Genomic DNA, 6366 nt, shown 5'->3' on the forward strand with positions numbered 1-6366 from the left:
AGCAACCAAAGTTTCCTGTATGGTAGAGGACCTGTCCTCATCAGTGTTCCTCCTGAAATTAGGAATTATTCATTTCCACCCACATGGACTGGAGAGAATCCTCCAGGGAAAGCCCATGCCTTTTCCACAGGGGTCCTCCACACTTACTTTCGGGCCTTGGACAGGACTACAATTTGCCATTTGCTTTCATTAAGTAACTGAGAGAACAAAAGACCTCTGTGAGTAAGGCAGAGCATAACTGAAGCTACAGATTTATGCATGTATTTTACAGTTTTGTTTCATTTCTAAATTTACAGAGGTGACGCCTTTATTATGTTGGTTGCCTTCAATTGTTTCCATTCTACAGGGAAGAATAGACACTCCAGGGAAGGGAATGGAGGGCCACACAAAACCACACTGCAGTGCAGCCGAAAGCCAGAGGTCTGTGAAAGGACAGAAACTAAGATTTCACGGTGGGGTGTCTGCCATGAGTGATGGCCAAGGGTGAAGTGAGTGAGCCAGGCAGAGGCTCTTGGCCTTTTTCAACATAACCTGGGAAGACCCAGGTGCCTTCCCTCCCTCCTCTTCCCTGCCTCAGATGTGCCCTGCCGCTCCCTGCAGTGTTCTCTTTTGACCTGTGATTCCCTACTGTGCTCCTTTGCCTCTTCATCACAGACCAGGTGAGTGCTGGGCGCCTCTTTTCAGCCTTTTTTTTTTTTATAATTTCAAAATATTAAGGGGGAGCAAATATTTTACTTACATGCATCACTTTTGTAATGTGTGAGTTCCAGTAGGAGGTGTGCCCACCCCACGAGTGGTGTTCATAGTACCCCACCCCAGAGTGTTTCTTTTTAGCCTATTTTTTTAAATTGCTGTTAATATTTTGTTTTCATACAACTCCTTTGTCATTTGCACATACTGGGAACATTTCTGTAATTTTGTGGTTTGCCTGGTTAGTTTCCTAAAGGAGACTTTTGTTAAGTCACAGTTTATCAATTTGATGCAGTCCAATTTATCATTTTTTTCTCTCTTATGATTGGGAATATTTGCGTCCTCTATATGAAGACATCATCTATTTTAAGGACACGAAAACGTTTTTATGCCCGACCTAGGAAGTCTAAAGATGTCTCTTCCCGTCTAAGTGCAGCTCAAGAAATAGGCTTGATTTTTTTCCCTCAATTATTATTTTTTTGCATGTCATATAATATCTAGTTGTTTCCATATTTTAAAGTTTTTATGCAGTGCCTTTTGATATATAAAAGTTTTGCAGTTCATTTAGTTAAATGTATACTTTCAACTTCTGCAATTTTTAAGTTTCCTGTTTGTACAATAATGTTCTCCCACAATAAAATACCAAGAAAAACTAGAAAAGGTTATAAGTAACCAACTCAATAAAGTTAAAACAGATAAATAATTCACACTCATGTGCAATTTTTGTATCAATGAAGATAATAATCTTCTGAAAAAGTGAAAACTTTTTTTTTTTTTTTTTTTGCTGCTGAGCCTACAAGAGAAACAGGACTACTGAGGTTGGTAGAAAGGTGCATCGCTTTAACTTTTGAAACATAGTCTATCAATACCTATTAAAGCACACGCAAATGTATCTTGGGCTCAGTTATAGCACGTCAAGTTGTCTATACATAGAAATAAAGCCACCAGTAGGAATTAGTGTATAAAGATGATTGCCACCACACTACTCATGGTCACCAAAAACATATTTAACCTAAATATCCATCTGAAAGAGAATGATTAAGGAAATTATATATGTCCAGTATTATAAAGTATTAAGCCTAATTTTTTATTTTTTTATTTTTTAGAGAATCTCACATTATTGCCCTTGGTAGAGTGCTGTGGCGTCACAGCTCACAGTAACCCTCCAACTCCTGGGCTTAGGTGATTCTCTTGCCTCAGCCTCCAAAGTAGCTGGGACTACAGGAGCCCACCACAATGCCCAGCTATTATTTTGTTGCAGTTTGGCCGGGACAGGGTTCAAACCCACCACCCTCAGTATATGGGTCTGGTACCCTACCCACTGAGCCAAAGTCACCAGCAATATTAGGCCTAAATTAAAATGAATACATTTGATTTACATTAGTTAGGCTTAACGATAGTTCATTGTGCACTATAAAGAGAGAAAAGCAAATGCGGAAACAGCAGGATTGGAGAACATCCTGATAACAAAGGAAAGATGGCAGACCATCAAAGGATAACCAATTGAAAGCAAGTCACAAAACACAGAACCCATAGGAAAAAATAAAACAGTTTGACTAAGTAAGAATTAAAGCTTTTGGACATGAAAAGACAACATGAAATTAAAACGCAAGACACAGCCTTAAAGAATTTACTATTTATATGTAAATGAAAACAAACAAGATCTCTGAAGAATATCTACAAATTAATTTATAAATTGGCTAAAGCATCAAATTAACAAAACATGTAAATAGCTAATAAATATATGCAAATATATAAAAATGGAGAAACTAAAAATAAATTTACTTTTCAATTGTTTAATTGATGAAAATTAATTACGATTGATAATATACTCTGTCATTATTAAAGAAAACTAGATGCTACATCTAAAGGTGAACATTCAGGCATGTCCAGTCGAATGTTATTGATAATAGCAAATAATTGCTACCAATGTGAATATCTCTCAGTAGAAAAGTGGCCAAATTATAGAAAATAATCCTATGGAAAGTAGCACAACTCTTAAAAAGAATGAGGGAGAACTATGAGTACTGGCAGGCAAAGATTTCCAATGTATATTTTGTGTGAAAAAGTCAGTCACAGAATAATACTAAGGGAGGACTGCACATTAGGTAAAAAGATGTGCGTGTCTACAAAAATTACTGGAGTTTATGCTTTCAACTGCTAAAGCTATTTCTCTAAAAACTTCATGAGAGTAGAAAGACGAATGTGTTGTCAGTGTAGAGTAATATATTTATTCTATAGACAGAGCATTGTGTGAATCTTCAGAACAATATGATGAATATGTGTCCCTATGCCATTTATTAAACACATTTTAATATAGTTTGTTGATTTACTTATAAAAGTTGAATTTTCAAACCTGTGTATAATCCAACATAGAGATAATTGTTCTTTCTGATATTTCTTCTTTTTGATAAATTGAGAAAAAGAAATAATTCTCATTCAGAATGTCAAAATAAAACAGAAATTAGGACACAGAAACATATATTAAAGTAAAATATGCCAATAACTAAATTATTATGATAATCTAAAATTAGATTGATAACTGTTGTAAACGCTGAGAATATATTTTAAAAACTAAATTATATACTTTATGTAAATGAGTTTAATGATATGTGAATTATATTTAACAAGGCTGTAATAATATCAGTAGTTTGATGTTCTGGTAATTAGTGTGGGATGGATTTAAGACAAAACTAATAATTTCTAGCATATTCAAAACTATTTACAACAGATATGTCTAGCTCACTCTCCTCCTCAACTACTAGGAAATAGTTTTCTTTTCTAAATCCTTAAGATCACGAGATGAAAGTGATTTGGGAGAAGTCATGTTGTATAAATGAGGAGGTTGATAGGTGAGGCAGAGTTGGGAGAGGTGTTCCTTTTAGTTTATATTTCAGATTAATATGCAGGTACAAACAATTAGGTGACAATGTTTGCCTTTCTTAGGCAAAGTCCAAGGTGCAGTTCAGCCCTTCACCCGGGATGTGTGCCATATACCTTTATGTTGTGTCATTAGGGGAGAGCACACCAATACCCCTCCCTCCTTCCTTCTCAACCCTCCCTTCCACCCCTCAACTTGAATTTAATTGTAGGAGTATAGTTGTTCATCTATTGGTTTCATATTAGTATTGTGTACATTGGACGCTTACTTTTCCATTATTAGGGTACTTTCTTAAGCAGAATGTTCTCCAAATTCATCCAGGTAAGTAAAAAAGATGTAAAGTCTTCATCTTTTTATGACTGAATAGCCTTCAATGGTATACATATACCACAGTTTATTTATCCATTTATGGGTTGTTGGGCACTTGGGTTGATTCCACAAATTGTTGATTATGAATTGAGCTGTGATAAACATTGTAGTGTCAATGTCCTTATAATAAAGTGATTTGTTTTATTCTGGGTAAATACCCAGAAACAGGACTGTGGGATCAAATGGAAGGTCTACTTTTAGCTCTTGGAGGATTCTCCATACTTCTTTCCAGAAAGACTATATTAATTTACAGTCCCACCAACAGTGTAAAAGTTGGACTTTGTGGTGTGAACTATTATCTCTGGGATTAGGCAATATTTTGGGGTAGTTTTGATTTGCATTTTTCTGACAATTAGGGAAGGTGAGCATTTTTTCATATGTTTGTAGGCGATTCTTCAGAGAAGGTTATGTTCGTGTCTCTTGTCCAATGATAAACGGGATTGTTTCATTTTTTTCTGTTGATTAATTTGAGTTCTCTGCAGATTCTGGTTATCAGCCCTTTGTCAGATTCATGACATTCACGTATTTTTTTCCATTTTGAAGGTAACCTGTTTGTTTTAATTGTTATGTCTTTAGCTGTGCAGAAGCTTTTAAGCTGAATTAAGTTCTATTTATTTATTTTTTGTTGTTCCTGCAATTACCAATGAAGTCTCCTTCATAAAATATTTCCCTAGGCTGAGATCAGTAAGAGTTTTTACCACAATTTCTTCTGGAGTTTTTAACATTTCATGTCCTATATTTAAATACTTTATTCATTGTTAATCAATTTTTTTATGTCAGTCTTGAGAATAGTCAGTGAGAATTGTCACTCTTGTTTTAGGATTTTACGTGTGGTTATCCAGTTCTCCCAGCACCATTTATTAAATAAGAATCATTTTCCCCAATGTATGCTTGGTTTGGTTTATCAAAGATCAGATGGTTGGTTTTTTCTGTAGGTTTTGTGTCCTGTTCCACAGATCTATGCCTCTGTTTTTGTGTCAATGCTAGGCTGTTTTGACCACTATTGACTTGTAGTGTAACCTGAAGCCTGGTAAAGCGATACCTCTGGTTTTGTTCGTTTATTTCTAAGAATTTATTGACTATATGTGTTTTTTTCTGGTTCCACACAAAATGAAGTACTATTTTTTCAAGGTCTTCAAAGTATGATGTTGGTAACTTAATGGGTATTGAATTAAATCTATAGATCACTTTGTGTAGTATGGACATTTTAACTATGTTGATCCTTCTCAGCCAAGAGCATGGTGTGTCCTTCCATTGTTATTTTTTTCTGTTTCTTTTCTTGGGATTTCATAATTCTCTCTGCATAGATTCGTCACCTCTTTTGCTAGTTACATTCCCAAGTATTCCATTTCCTTTGAAGCTTCTGCTTAACTGTTACTGGAATATATGAAGGCTTCTAATTTGTAGATGTTGATTTTATAACCCAATAAATGCTGTATTTCTTTACCACTTCAAAAAGTTTGTGGTTGAGTCTCTGGGTCTTTCTAAGACCATATCGTCAGCAAAGAGTGAGAGCTGGACTTCCTCCGTCCCCATTTGGATATCTGTAATATCCTTTTCTTGTGTGATTACATTGTCTAGAGTTTACAGAACTAGAATACAGCTACACATCAAAAAAAATTATACATTATGGTGGTGCCTATGGCTCAAGGGAGTAGGACACCAGCCCCATATGCCAGAGTTGGTGGGTTCAAACCCAGCCCCAGCCAATAAAGAAATAAATAAATTATATATATATACACACACGCACATACATACATACATCCTGATCAAGTAGGCTTCAACTCAGGGATGCAAGTGTGAATTAATTTTCACAAATTCATAAATGTAATTCACCACATAAATAGAAGCAAAAACAAAGGCCATATGATCCTCTTATTTATTTATTTATTTTATTAAATCATAGCTGTGTACATTGATATGATCATGGGGCATCATACACTAGCTTCACAGACCGTTTAACACACTTTCATCACACTGGTTAACATAGCCTTCCTGGCATTCTCTCAGTTACTGTGCCAAGACTCTTACATTCCACATTTACCAAATTTCACATATACCCTTGTAAGATGCACCACAGGTGTAAAGCATTTGACAAAATTGAGCATCCTTTTCCGACAAGAACCCTTAAGAAATTAGACATAGATGGGACATTTCTTACACTGATAGAATCCATCTACAACAAACCCACAGCTAGCATCATATTTAATTGAGTGAAACTGACAGCTTTTCCACTTAGAACTGGAACCAGACAAGGATGTCCACTACTGAGGTGCTCTTTTTAAATGGACATTTCTGGAAACTGCAGAAAGCAAGTGGGATGTAGGGCATCATGCCTGATCAACTATATAAAATAAAAACTTTCCACCTGTGAGTGGATCGTACTGTATTTGCCTTCCTGTGTCTGGTTGATTTCACTTAGCAAA

The sequence above is a fragment of the Nycticebus coucang genome, chromosome 21 (assembly GCF_027406575.1).
Source record: "Nycticebus coucang isolate mNycCou1 chromosome 21, mNycCou1.pri, whole genome shotgun sequence".
NCBI classification, from domain to species: domain Eukaryota; kingdom Metazoa; phylum Chordata; class Mammalia; order Primates; family Lorisidae; genus Nycticebus; species Nycticebus coucang.